This window comes from Seriola dumerili, unplaced genomic scaffold (genome assembly GCF_002260705.1).
Source record: "Seriola dumerili isolate Sdu_G_001 unplaced genomic scaffold, Sdu_1.0 BDQW01000111.1, whole genome shotgun sequence".
In the NCBI taxonomy this organism is placed as follows: Eukaryota; Metazoa; Chordata; class Actinopteri; order Carangiformes; family Carangidae; genus Seriola; species Seriola dumerili.
Window position 1 is genome coordinate 1,265,580 of NW_019174366.1, and position 14,964 is coordinate 1,280,543.

Genomic DNA, 14,964 nt, shown 5'->3' on the forward strand with positions numbered 1-14,964 from the left:
TTAATTAACGCGTGACATATGATTGTTTCAGATGCTGTTTGTGTGTGATTGTGTGACTGACCGTGTTTTGTCAGTGTCTTTAATGTTGTTCTGTTTCTTCTGCTCTAGGCTATTCAAGTCTGGCTTTCAAAATAGATCCTGATCTCGATAAGACCACATGATGTTGTTTCTCTGAATAAATCTTCTCAACCTGGATCTTGTTGCCTCATTATTCATATTCATTCAGCTTTAGCTCGAATAAACATTTGCACATTTTCTCCCTGGCCCCTGAAATGACTCTACGTGCCCCCAGGGGTCCTACACCACACTGAGAACCACTAATATATGGAATCAGGGTTGCATTTATGGGCAGCTGGTGGTGTGATGAAAAGAAAGAAAAAAAATCTCATTCGAACTTCATTTTCTAACCTTTCACAGTTTGCACAGTCATCATTATGGGCAGGCAGATCAATCGCCAACACGATGGTACCAAAGAAAAAAGATGTCTCCTGTTACCTCAGTAGATCAGAGAATTCATACAATGAACATTTGTATTTTTTGTTTAGCATGCATGTGATTAAGTATTTCACAGAGGACAACGATCAGAAATGTCCAATGTTTGGCAAATCACTCACTGGCAATGAAAATGTATTAAGAATCCTATTAATTTTAGATGGAGTTTGCTCAGTTGTCATGTAGGTAACTCACATTATTCACATGAGGTATGGAACTTTGGTCACATGATAACAGGTGGGTATATGGGCTATGCACTGAAAAGCAGATTTTGAGTTGTTACATTGGAAAAGGGACATATTTTTACCTGTGGTTAACTCAAACCTGTCAGTATACATATTGAATACATTAACAGTATGCTGTTTATGGACACTATTCTCTCACAATGCACTGCACATGATCAGTGGAGGAGCTCCTCATAGGCGGAAAGACACTGAATAAATTGTGGGTGATGGTCAGACAGCTCCAGAAACGAAACAAAAAACTTTGCAGTTTGAGTAGCAGTTTGATTGATGTCCATGAGTCTGTGCACTGATTGTATAATTTCCTGTTAGTATAAAATTTTCAAATATATTGATTTCTTTTGTGTACTAAATTCCAAAAAAGTATGCTTTCACATTTAGTATGTGAGTAGAGAAACAGGATGACAGTGCCCCCATCCGTAGGGAATGAGGGGTTACTGGTGGTTTGATGAGTATGAAAATGATGTAGGTCATATGCTGTGGCCTTCACAGTCACCTGATCTCAACCCAGGTGAACACCTAACCTATGGGAGATGTTGGAGTGACATGTTAGATAGCACTCTCCACCAATCATCAAAACAGGGAATACCTTTATGAAGAATGGTTCACATTCCAGTAGAGTTCAGAGACTTGGAGCAATGGAGCTGTTCTAGCAGCTCATGGTGGAACAACACTGTACTGAGACTCTTTATGTTGGTTTTTCTTTAATTTGTCACCTACATGTTTAGGTCTGGGACGCGCCACTGTGTCTGCTCCACAGTGTCTGCTCCACAGTGGTAGAGGAAATACTCAGACCCTTTACCAATACAACACTGTTAAAACTCTCTATTAAAAGTAATGGTTCAAAAGTTCACCTAAGTAAATCTAAAAAGATAGATTTATAGTACACACCATGATCCACTTCCTTTGGCTGAGGTGTTGTATAGCCTGATGGCAGTGGGAACAAAGGATCTCCTGAACCTCTCTGTTCTGCAGCGCAGTGAGATGAGACATTTGCTTCTGTAGCTGCTTCTCTGTCCTGCCAGAATGTTGTGGAGAGGATGGTTGGTATTGTCCAAGATGGCCTCCATCTTACATTGCATGCATCTCTCCACAACAGTCCTAAGTGAGTCCAGACTCCTACCAAGCACAGACCAAGCCTTTTTGCATAAAAAAGTACTCTGTCCACCTCTGACTGATAAAACATGTGCAGCATTTCATTGCAGACATCAAAGGACCTGAGCCTCCTGAGGAAAAAGAGCCAGCTCTGCCCCTTCCTGTAGATGTCATCCGTGTTCAGGGACCAGTCCAGGTTACTGTGCACACAGGTATTATTAGCTAGAAGTATTTGGTCCCTGTGACTGATAAGTTCTTTATATACAGTTAGCTCATTTAGTTCAGTTTTTCTCAACCCAGGGCTCAAAAGTTACTTAAAGGAGCTACATGTAAGTTTTGCTACATGGCTACATAGCCAGTATTAGCATTAGCAGCTGTTTACTTACCAGTCTAAAAGAAACATTGTGAGTTCAGCATCAAACTTCTTTCCTTTACTCACCAACAGCTGTCTTCAGAGGTGGAGAGAAACACCAATGTTAACCCTATCACATCTTTAATTCTACTGAAGTTAGCATGCTAGTGAGCCCCATCCAGAACATATCATCACTTTCTGATATTGAGTCACTGTAGCCTCCAGTCTGCTCTGAAGAAATAGCTGCTCAGAGGACGCTCAGTGTTACATATATGATACTAGAATATTATTATTATTTTTGGGTTGATATTTGCCTTTATTTTGATGGACACACAGGAATATTATTATTGATGGTATAAGCAGGATTTCAATGTCGTCAAGGAAGCTAGTTAAGAGGGTTCAAAGTGAAGTGGAGTAGAAGTATCATGAAAATTGAAACACTCAACAAGAGGTACCTCAAAAATACTTGAGTGAATACACTTAGTTACTTTCCAGCACTGCTGTTCAAAAATTGTCTCTGGTGTCAGTGTGAATGTCCTTGATCTGATAGATAAGTTTCTGGGGACACACTTACTGGGTCAGTAATTAGTAGGAAGCTCCTGGCTAATCAAAGTAATTAGGTCATGGTGTTTCCAAAACTACTCAATTTTTTTAATGTCTTTGGGCAAACACACTGAAGCAGCTTAGCTGAGCAAATAAAGCTCTTCTAAAAAACAATTTCAACAAAAAACCCTCCAGAAATCCCACACCTTCCCGACACAGAACCAGTTCAGGATGGCAGAGAGAGCCAGGTTCACCTTGCACACTCGCTGTTAACTGGATCTCTATTAATCCCCACTTAACTCATAATCTGCTCCAATCCACCTCTGAGGAAGTGCTGCTGTAAAACACACCATTGGAACAGCGCATGCACCGTTATACAGTGTGTGTGCTTGTGCGTGCGTGTGTGTGTGTCTAATCCCTCCAAACTAGAAAAGCAGCTGTTTATATAAACGTGGACACATTAATAGTCCAGTATGACTCATTACTGTCTGTTTTCATCCTTTGCGTAACTTCATTTTCATGTTTGTGTGTGTATATATGATTTTCCATGAGGTAGTTACTATAATAACGATGTGGTGAAACTATTAATGTGATCATATCAGACCGACACTGTGTCTCACCTTGTACATGGCCACATACTGTAGCTCAGTCATTAATGCTATACAACAATGTTTGCACCCAAGTGTAGTTCAAGGGTAAAATATGAGACGCTACTTTTGCTAAAAAGAAAGTTGGAAAAGAGCCTGAGATGAGCCAGCAGACGTCTCCTTCACAAAGAAGCAGAACATTGAGTTATAACTGACTGGTCCTGTGTGTAGAGGACTGTGTGGTCAGACTGCAGCTGTGTGTCTGCATGGCTCAGTTGTATGAATCACACACACACACGCACATACAAACACATGTGGGATAATCACGAGTGTATGTGTGTGCATCTCGTCCTTCATGTCCCTTTTCACCCCCATACACACCCCGCCATAGTGTGTGTGTGTGTGTGTGTGTGTGTGTGTGTGTGTGTGTGTGTGTGTGTGTGTGTGCTGTTTAGAGGGTGACCTCTCATTGTGGTATTTGTGATGAACGGCTTAATGTTGTTGGAGAATAAAAACAATGTTGTCTGTATCGGTCTGCATCAGCACCATCACCATGACGATCAACTATTTTTAGACTGAAAAGAAGTGGCTCCTAAACCTGCTGCCCTCTGCTGCCCTCTAGTGACCAGACACCATCGTAAAAATCCACAGGTGCTTCCGTCCCGTTCTCCTGTAACATGAAGGGGTTCCCTGTCAGACCACAGACCTGGGTTTAGTTCCAGAGTTTCACATATGAAAACCTTTATGACATGAACTGTAGAACTGTCTAAATTGAGTGAGGCTCCAGACTGAGGCTGGATTAAAACCAACACAAAGCAAGCAACTGCCCCTGGGGACCAGGGCTTCAGGGCTCCAAAAAGCCCCACATTCAGTTGGTTTGTGATGATTTCATTCATTGTAAATGTATCTGGTAATATCTATGTACTGTGTACAGGATGCATTATTATCTGTCATGATACATACTGCTAAATTAATTTGGTTTAAACTACATTACCCCTAACAGATACAACTGGGGCCCCCAGCTAATTGTGGCCCCTGGGCACCCAAAATGCTACCATTGTCTTATTTCCATATTGTATAATTCAATACTAAACAGAAGGGTTATTTCTAAAGCCATAAACTTTATTTAAAATGGTTTTGTCCTGGAGACCTTCTCCCTTCCTTTATTCATAGTAACATTAACATTTTTTCATTTTAGTTGATATTTGCAGTTTCTTAGTCCAGCATTAATCCTTCAAATAAAAATAGAACACTTCTTTATTTACTTTGGCTATCTTAAAAATCTCTTTTGATTTTCAAAAGTTTATTTCCAGGAGGCAGTTATTATGTTTTCATAAAGGCTATTCATCTTAAATATCTCCAAATCTCTCGAGTCTGTGTTTTTATAGTGTTTCTCCTTGCTCTCTCTCTTTTTATTGTGTTTTATCTTAGCTTTTACATTTTTAAGGCACTTACAATGTGTGTTTTTCTTTATTTTGACTACACTGTAGAACTACACTGACGACATCAGAACTATAAACTATGGTTTAGGTTTCCACAGAGAAGGATTGAGTTGGTGGAGAACCAGGAGGTTGGTCAGGCCTCATGAGCCTCTTCTCCCCATGGAGAATGCAAAAGTCCCTCAAGGTTTACACCACCATGTGGCGTGTGCAACGGCAATGAACTCTGATTTAGAACTCAAACACAACACACTCAGGACATGTCCCCATAAAAGCACAGACTGAACTGCACTTAGTTTTTTGATGACCAAATGAGACAGTTCACTGGACTGGAGTCAGGAAATCACATTGTAATTTTTTTTTCTGCTATGTTTCTATTTTTAATTCTATCTGTGCAATAGAGCGCAACAAAACAAGTGTAGACAAGTACAGGGACACAAAAACAGCCACAACAAAATATGCAGTGAGACAAAGACTAACGACAAAGACAAAGGAGACAGAACAAACTGAGCAATACGATATGAATTCAAACTGGTGGGTCTGTGGTCCACAAGAGACAACAGAGAGAAAGAGCCAGGGTTAACACTACAACTGTCCCCACACACATGGGAACAGGGGATTAGGCGTTGAGTTGTGGGACAGAGAGAGTTAATCATGCGGGAGGGTGTGTGTGCGTCACTGTGTGTGGGTGTGCGTTTGTGTGTGTGTTTGTGTGTGAGTGTGTGTCTGACAAAGCAAAAACTGAATCTTTGCTATGACACTGTAAATTTAGCTCAGGAGCCATTTCTCTTTCATCTTTGAGATGTCATCTTCATCCCTGACTGCCCAGTCAGGCTGGACAGGCAGCTCCAGGGAGAGTCCTGCTTGTTCCAAACAAACTTCTACCATTTCAGAATGATGGAGGTCCTCTCAGTGCTGCCGGGAACCTTCAGTTCTACTTGTCACTTGTTACTAAAGCCATAGAATCTAATCTAGAATCTAATAATAGACAAGCTCAGAATGTGTTTGATTTTAAACCACTATGTCTAGAAGGTGATCGCAAGATATTGACAATAAATAATCACAAAAACCACAGTTTGCAAGGAGCCAAATAANGCAGCAGTACAGGTGCGGGTCTGGCAACATCATGTCCACCACAGGTGGACTCCAGGTAAGGTGTAGAAACATTTCAGAGATAACCAAGAGGCAAGTGTCTGAATACTTATGCCAATGTCATATTTCAGTTTTTGAGTTTGAGGGGGATTTTATTTTTCATCATGAGACTGCAACGTAACAAGAGAACAAACTGACTGACTGCATTAAGAGATGTTGATTGGTCACTACCTGAAGACTTGTTTCTACTTGTCACTTGTTACTAAAGCCATAGAATCTAATAATAGACAAGCTCATAATGTATTTGATTTTAAACCGCTATGTCTAGAAGGTGATCGCAAGTGATTGACAAAAAATAATCACAAAAACCACAGTTTGCAAGGAGCCAAATAAATCTGTGGGATCCAGAGGTTAAATCTCATTGATTAACTAAAACTCAAACCAGGCTGCTCTCATCAGAGTCAAGTCACTGTGTGTGAGTGAAGTGGGCTGGTAACCAGACTGTAACGTAATGATGAAGTGAAGAGATAGAGAAGCAACTGCTCTCCTCGCTGTATCCAGTTTTAATACGACCAAACCAACCAATCAGATATAAATAAACTTTCATTATTTGAATGTGGCATGTTTATGATTGGTCAAATGGACAAGGACAAAAATAAATACTTTATTTCTTTAATTTTGGGATGCAGCGGGATGATTTGGTGGGGCACTCGGAGCATTTGGTGGGGCATTGCCCCCCCTGACCCCTGTCCACCGCTGAAAACACCTACAATGGGCACGTGAGCATCAGAACCGGACCGTGGACCAATGGAAGACGGTGGCCTGGCCTGATGAATCACATTTTCCTTTACATCACATGGCACCAGGATGCACTATGGGAAGAAGGCAAGCCGGCGGAGGCAGTGTGATGTTTTTGGGCAATGTTCTGCTGGGAAACCTCCGGTCCTGCCGTTCATGTGGACGTTACTTTGACCTGTATATATATATATATATATTCACTGAGCCCAAGCCTCCCCCCTCCCTCCTCACCTGAGGGAGAAAATGAGTGAAATGGAAAGATGAAAAGAGTGTGTGTGTGTGTGTGTGTGTGTGTGTGTGTTTGTGTGTGTGTGTGTGTGTGTGTGTGTGTTTGTGTGTGTGCACATGTTTGTGTCTGTATGAATTGGGATTAACTGTAAATTCATGAAACTGTTGCTGATCTGTGAGGAAATCTGTTGGATTGCCTTCTGGTACATGACAGGAAGAGGGCGCTGTTTCTCCGCTTCAGGCTCATGGCTGATGATGAATGCACAGAAATCCTGGTGGAAAAAAATTAAAAACACTTCCAATATGGGGAGAAATCATGGTTTTACACACTCAGTGATGTGAGGCTATCAAGTGTGAGCATGCATGATGTCACTGGACACAGTGTCCCAGCTGCAGTCCTCAGCTTAAGTGACTGCTTCTCCATGTTAGATTCTGTTGGTGCTGTTTTTCTAACAGGCAGCCTTTTGTGTATAAGTCTGCACAGTCCACTTGTTTGGTTTTTCAATTTCAATTTACTAATGCAAGCAGTAGTTTGCTGATGTATAAATGGGGAGTTTGTCTTAAAGCATTGCAAAACCATATATTCAAAAAAATTCTAACATAAAATAATGACATTAGAAAATAACTTTAGAGTATAGATCACTTTAAAATGGAACAGTCATCAATGTATCAACATCAAACCCCCCCCCCCCCCTTCAGCTCTCAGGTGGTCTCATATTACTCACTGTCATTAAATACACAGTGGACTTAGATTTTGGAGACAGAGATTTATATTGTAACATACAGCGATACATTTTTCCTCTCTTAGTCTTGGCTGGAGCAGCAGACAGCATGTGGAGTTCATATAAAGAGAGGATCCAGCGTTCCCATCTGGAGGTGGGAGCGGCTCGGAGGGAAGGTGACTGTGAGGAGCCAGGAGGCTGCAGGAGAGCGGGCTCGAACTGCTACAGTTAAACTCCTCACACCGACTGGAGTGAGTTTGACACATGGGGTTTTTTGATTGGCCAATAACACTGGAATATCACCGCTGTTTTTCACAGTAAAAGGAACGTATACGTGTAAATAGGACTGCATGTCAGTGTATTGCATGTATGTGTACATTTCTACACATGATCATGTGCAGATCATCTGTCTAAAATGTTTTCAGTGACACGTGCTGGAGCATAAGTGCTTTTTGAGAAAAGCTTTTGATCATGAACTTTTCACTTTATCTCTGTCTGAAAGGCTCTTTATCGATATTTGTCTGGAGTGATTAAATCATATTAATTATACAACAGCCAACGTTTTAGTCACATTATTTAACATTTTGTGCTGTCAGCGTTCACCAGTGCTGAGAGCTACATAAAGCTCTTACATGAGCCGGGGCTCATATCCCTGGATACCACTAACAGAGAGCACAGACTGTAGGTGGCACAGCCTGAGGTAAAGAGTGAAAGATGTTGTGCTTGTCCTAAGGTTGTCCTTGGGCAAGACACTGACCCCGATGTATGATGGGTGTGTGTATTTGCACATGTATTTGTGTATTTACAAAGCCCTTCTTGAAAAACTGCAGTCATATATTACTTCTATGTTAGTCTGGTCCACTGGACCACGTGACACCAGGACTAATGACTGGCCGATGCTTCACGTCCCTTGAGTTCACACTGAGCTTGGAAGAACCGTCCACCTGAACTCACCACAGAGCAGTTTAAAAATGAATTTGTTGGTACCTCTTGGTCATTTTAGATTCTTCATCTCTGACCTGTTCATTTCTGTTTGTACCTGTTTAATTAATTCTTGTCATTACATTACTTATTAATTGTATTTATATGTTTGTTTTAATTGATGTTCTTTTTTAATTGATATGTGGGCTTTACCCTCAATGATTTTCGAGTTTAAGTAAAGACAAAGTATACAGAGAAGTGCTATATAGCAAAAAGCACTGTATGAATGTGTGTGAATGGGTGAATATGGCTTCAATTGTAAAGTGCTTTGAGTGGTTTATAAGTCTAGAAAAGTGTTACATACGTGCAGTCCATTTATCCATTTACACTGCTATGTAGCTGCAGCTAACGTCTGTAAAGAGAGACTGCTCCAACAGTTAAGTTTGCACAAATAATTTTGCTCAGTGTCCAACCTGAGTGCATCGTAAAACATTTGTTTTTCCCCCCGACAACAGTAATATACAACATCAGTGCCAAAAACTGCCCTTTAAAACCAACAATATTACTGCTGTTAAAGCCAGGTGTTGTTGGAACAGACAGTCTGACTAAACAAGGATAATCATTTCCACTTTTATCATGTGCACTTTATCCATTTGGTCATTTAGATGAAAGCGTTCCCAATATACGTTTCACCCATGTAGAAAGAAGGATTACTGTCTGCTGGAGAACAAGTTAAACTTCAAACTGTACATGTGAGTGTGAGTAACCTTCAGTTCTTGAGATGATGGAAGTGAGTCAGAACTACAGACACACGTTCACATTCTTCTACTTATAGTCATATTTATGTGGAATCTGAGAGTGTAAGAGGTCAAACGACCACCAGAGTAGATCAGTCACATGACCAGTCAGTGCGTTATATGACAGGTGGATCACACTGAGACCAGTATTTGCTTTTTAAAACACTATCAAACCAGTATCGGTCTCGTCCTGACTGTACACACACACACGCCTTCCACGTTCCTCCAGGAAAAAATAAATCAAAAGGTCATCCTCAGTCTGTAGTCATGACATCACAAAACTACAGTCCAGCATCGTCCCACCTTCCATTGCCTCTGATTTCCCTCACACACCCTGGCATGTGACAAGTGGAGAGCTTTAAAGTCTGGTAGCTGAAATGTATCCAGTCTTTTTTCTCCATTACTGGCAGAGAAGAAGAAGGAGGAGGTCTGTGGAGGACTGGGTTTCTGCCAGTACAGTGAACAGCTGAGTGGGCCGGTGTGACAGCAGATGGGAGGAATCAGGAGGAGGCTGCCCAACCTCCCTGCACGTACAGTGAGGGCCTCTGGAGCGCTGCCACCCCCTCCTCTTCATAGTATCTGTTTTTTCATTCCTTTGTCTTCAGCCTCCTTTGTGCAGTTTTTAAAGCTCAGCTTCACTCACTTTATCCTTGTGCCTTTTTGTTCAGACTTTACAATCAGCATTTGAGTTATATGTAATATGTACAGTGCAATGAGTCTTCAGATCTCCTTCACTTGTCAACATTTTGTTATGCTAAATGCTAAAATCATTTGAATTCATTTTTCCATCATCAATCTACACTCAGAACAAATACCAATTACCAAACTTTGACATTACATTGACATAAGTATTCAGACATTCTATTTTCATCTTTAGCAGTGATTACAGTCTCGAGTCTTCCTGGACATGACATCACAAGCTTTGCACATCTGGATTTGGGAATTTCCTGCGACTCTTCTCTGCGGATCCTCTCAGGCTCTGTCAGGTTGGATGGGGGACATTGGTGGGCAGACATTTTCAGATCTCTTCAGAGATGTTTGATTGGGTTCAAGTCAGAGATGTGGCTGAAACATTCTAACAACTAAGTAACTCCTGCATTGTCTTGGCTGTGGGCTTAGTGCCATTGTCCTGTTGGAAAGTCAACCTTCAGCCCAGTCTGAGGTCTGGACCCCTCAACCCTGTCCAGTCTGCCAGTTCCTGATGCTGGTTTCTGCTCTGATCTTCACTGTCAGCTGTGAGACCTGATATAGACAGGTGTGTGTCTTCCCACATCATGTCCAATCAGCTGAGTTTACCACAGCTGGACTCCAGTCAAGCTGTAGAAACATCTCAGAGGTGATCAAGAGAAATGGAGAAACTTGAGCTAAACATCAAGTGTCATAGTAAAGTGTCTGAATACTTACTTACTTCACTTTGTCATTGTGGGACACTGAGTGTAGATTGATGAGGGAAAAGGATGTGAATACTTTCTGAATGCACTGTACATATTGACTTTTGCATTTAACACAAACTACATGAATATACATCATACACACTAAGAAATGAAAGTACAGGAATGGACCTAAAAAGGTACAAAGGCTGTCGCTCGCAGGGAACAACACTGTACCTTTGAACACTGATACATTTTTGTACCTTCTTGGTACACTAGGGATACAGAAATCTACCCCCAGTGACAAAAATGTACCTTCATGTCCTGGTACAAAAATATACGCAGTGGAAAGGTACAGAATTGGTACCTTCTTTTTTGTCAAGTCATTTTATGCCATTTTTGCCTTTATTTTGATAGGTGCAGTGAGAGAGAGACAGGACGGTCAGGGAGAGAGAGAGGGAATGACATGACGCAAAGGACCGCGGGTTGGACTTGAAGCCATGCCCGCTGCAGTTTGGACTGAACCCATGTGGTACACGCCTCACCAGGTGAGCCATGGAGACAACCCCAGAATTGGGTCCTTATGAAGTGCAGTTGGAGCGACATGTCACTCACAGTTACTGACCAAAATTTATTTTAAAAAAACTGACAATTAGTTATCATCTTTTAACAAAATCAACATTTTATATGTAAACTAATGCATTTTCAGTGTGTTTCAAAATATTGTTCTGATAGAACTGATTTGTTCCAGCGCATGAGAAAAAGCAGCTTTTCAACATTAAGCTGCAGCATAAGAACCTGAGGAGCCATCCTCTAATCACTGAGTGCAACAAAGAGAAATTTCATTTTGGTTTCAGACACAAAACAGGAACAAAGTTCAGTAAAAGTACATTTACAAAATGCAAATTCACAACTCGATTAGATTAATTTGATTCAGCGTTTTACCACTGGCTTTGTAAGCCTGCCTCATGACCCTACAACACTATTAAAACCATTAGAACAATGTAAAGACTAGCTGAAATGCACAGCCAGCTGTGTTGTTAATGAAGCTGATAAAATTATTCCCAGACCAAGAATTGAATTGAAATTGTCGCCTGTTTTATTACAACAAACCCAACTTTCTATTTAAATCAAGATGTTGTGATCAGTGATTGGCATCATCTGCCTGAACCTTCATCTTGTTAAAAGTATAATTATTACCCCTTGCTGTCAGCAATGATTGTGTACCTTTAAAATGAAACAAAGGTCCACAGTTCTCACCCTAATGACCATTTCAGCACCTTACAGGGTACTTTTCTGAAAAATGTATCTTTGGGTACAAAGAAAAAAAAATCATCACTATCTGTAAATGCAAATGTAACAGTCTGATATTTTTCTCATTGTGACTTCCAAACAGTGTTTTGCAGAACTTCCTCTGGTGGTGCTCTGAGGCCTGTGTGTCACATGCAGTTGGAGTTGACGTACCACAGCTGGACCTTCACCTCCTCCTCACCCTGGTTTAAACTGCGGGTCACGTCATCAGAGCGAGATTGATTGATGCATAAACTCTAGTAACTTTTTCAATACACACAATGCAATTAGAAAAACACACAGAGAGGCGCACACATAGCTGCCTCATGCTCATTGTATAAATATTAATCAAACTGGGATGTGATTGTGTGCAGCTGAATAATGAGGGAGAGATAAACATTACATCAGGGGCAGGTTCAGTAGGTCTGAAGTGGTAGTTTTATTTGAGTCAATGTGAAAATTAAAGTTGCTATGTTATGTCATTAGAATGCAGAGCTGCACAAATCTCTGTTACATTTTCAGATAATTGTGGTACTTACGTACTCGCGTCACTCTGCAGTTCCCCTCAGCTCTGTGAAGCTTTTGAGCGTCTTTCAGCTCATTGTCTTCATCTTCCCACCCCTGAGTGTTTTGTTGTTGTTCAGCCTCACCACTCTCATCAGCAGCAGGCAGCTGTTTTTAGCAGAAGAAGCCTTTATAAACCTACTGTACACTTTCTGCCCAGCATCAGGCAACAGAAGATCAGCAATGTTAAAATGCTAATGCTGCTGTCTTTACTAAATGTGGAAAAATGCATTATTTTGCTTACAGGATGAGGAGATGAGGAGGATGAGTGACAGATGGCAGAAGAGTCTTCAGAGGTGGAGGAGGTATCAAGAGGACGACAGGCCTGGGGGGTTCAAACCTAATGATAGATGGACGACACTGTGTTTGTGTGAAAGACCCAGGTCTTCCTTGCAACACAGCTGCTGCACCAACCAAAACCCCACAGGTCTGGACTTGAGCAAAACCTTTGAGGACCTCTGCTGAGCAAAGCAAGGAGAGAGGGAGGAGACAGACAGGATGAAAAGAGCATGAATAAAGCATTACATGAAGAATGACAAGAATAAAGAGAAAAGGAAACAGTCTGAGAGTCTGCAGGGGAAATGAGAGGAGAGGATGAATACAGGCAAATACCTAACACAATTAATGAGAGGAAGAAGAAGACATATGAAGATATTAAGGGAGTGGTCCTGGAGAGGAACAAAATGGGGCCATATGTCATAAACTGGATGAAGTGAGAGTGCTAGACCTCTGCTGAAGGTTCCAGTTGTGCATGGGTGAAATTGCTCATTACAGGAAATCTCCATGTCTGGAGAGTGACGAGCAGCCGAGAGAGACTGTCTATAAATTTACTGCTGTCTTTTCTCAGACACCTGAACTTTTCTCATCGGTTTCAATAAATGTCAGAGTTGCTCTAACTCACAGAAGCGGGCGGCCCTGTAATTACAATAGTACATATATGTATATTTTGCAGGAGGTACTATTTGCACTGTGTACATGTGAATGCTCATGATTGGTGCAGGAAAAGGAAGCATCATCTTTGTCATTCTGGCACATTTTAGGCCTCTTCCTAGGCAGGACTTCCTATGACATCACTAACAAACATGACAGCAGCTGTTTCATATGCTTGTACAATCACTTGAAAAAAAAAGTCTCAACTACCTCTTACAAATGGAATGTCCCACTTTTGCCAAGTTGCTGCAGTGCACAGCCCTGCAGAGTGTAGAACTGTGAGTAAATGCATTGCAAGCGTTAAATGTGTTCTGGCATTTTGGGTGGTGTTCACAAGATATTTCATAGGCTCTGTATTAATTCTGATTCTTTTGGACAACAGCTGCTTGATATTTCTCTCCTTTTCCATCACTTGACTTTAGGAGAGATACTTCAGAGCTCAAGTCTGGCTGAGTCATGTTTCGAGTGTAGCTCTTGGCAGTGAGGTGGTCGGCTCTTTCCACTTGGCTACACATGAGTTGACTAATTTGCACCTTGATCATGCAAGAACCTAAACTATGTTTCACACGGTGCCACGGCTGAAAGAAAAGCAACACAATCCCGCAAAGTAATATTCCTGCACTTCACTTTGGTCAAAGCTTTCTTTGATCCATCAGGTTTATTTTTTCCTATCATTCCCTATGAGCACTAATGGGCATTGTTAATGTGAGGCGGCAGGACAAGAGAGCTTGATGTATTGCCTTACAGCTCAGTTACAGGGAAAAAAATGCCTTTAGTTTTTCCCATAAGACGGATGCTAATGCCCATAACTGAAAGCAAATGTGAATTCCCAGAGAATCCAGGGTTTAACTGTTCCTGTGGCCCATGGGAGAGGAAATTCAGCACGATGCAATGAAATAAGAATCTGATGTATAATTCTCAGCTGTAGCTCATAATATACTGAGGGCATGGCTTGTTTTTTATGGTCAACGGTAAAGCTGAGCGTACCCAGGTAAATTCTGGTTCCCATGGGCACAATCTGGTTTGAAGACACAAATCAATGTGAGGGAGCTGAGGAAAACCAGTGCCATTAACCCAACTAGACCTCACCTGCTTTGGATTTACAGGGGGAAAGATGGAGAGACCCTCTTCATATCAGCATAGGCTGTTAACACAAACGCTGCTGTGAAAGTTGAGTCAGTGCTTGAAAGGTCTGAGGTCATAACTTGGCTCTAAGTGCAGTGCTGAGGCAGGGGGATCCACGTTAGTGTGGATGGGAGGGATGTGCAGTGTAGCCTGGCACTCTTTCCATGGGAAAGCCCCTCTCTCTCTCTGGAGCTCCTGTTGTTTAATGTGTCTGTAACAAATTTTGAGCTTTCACATTGTACTAGAGCCATTGACTTACATGACTCTTGAGAGCTGCTTAGTTAGCCAATTAAAAAGACAAACAGACAAGCTAGGGAGTCAAATAAAAAACAAAACAGAACATGTTCCATTTTGAGCATCTATAAATCTTATAGTTT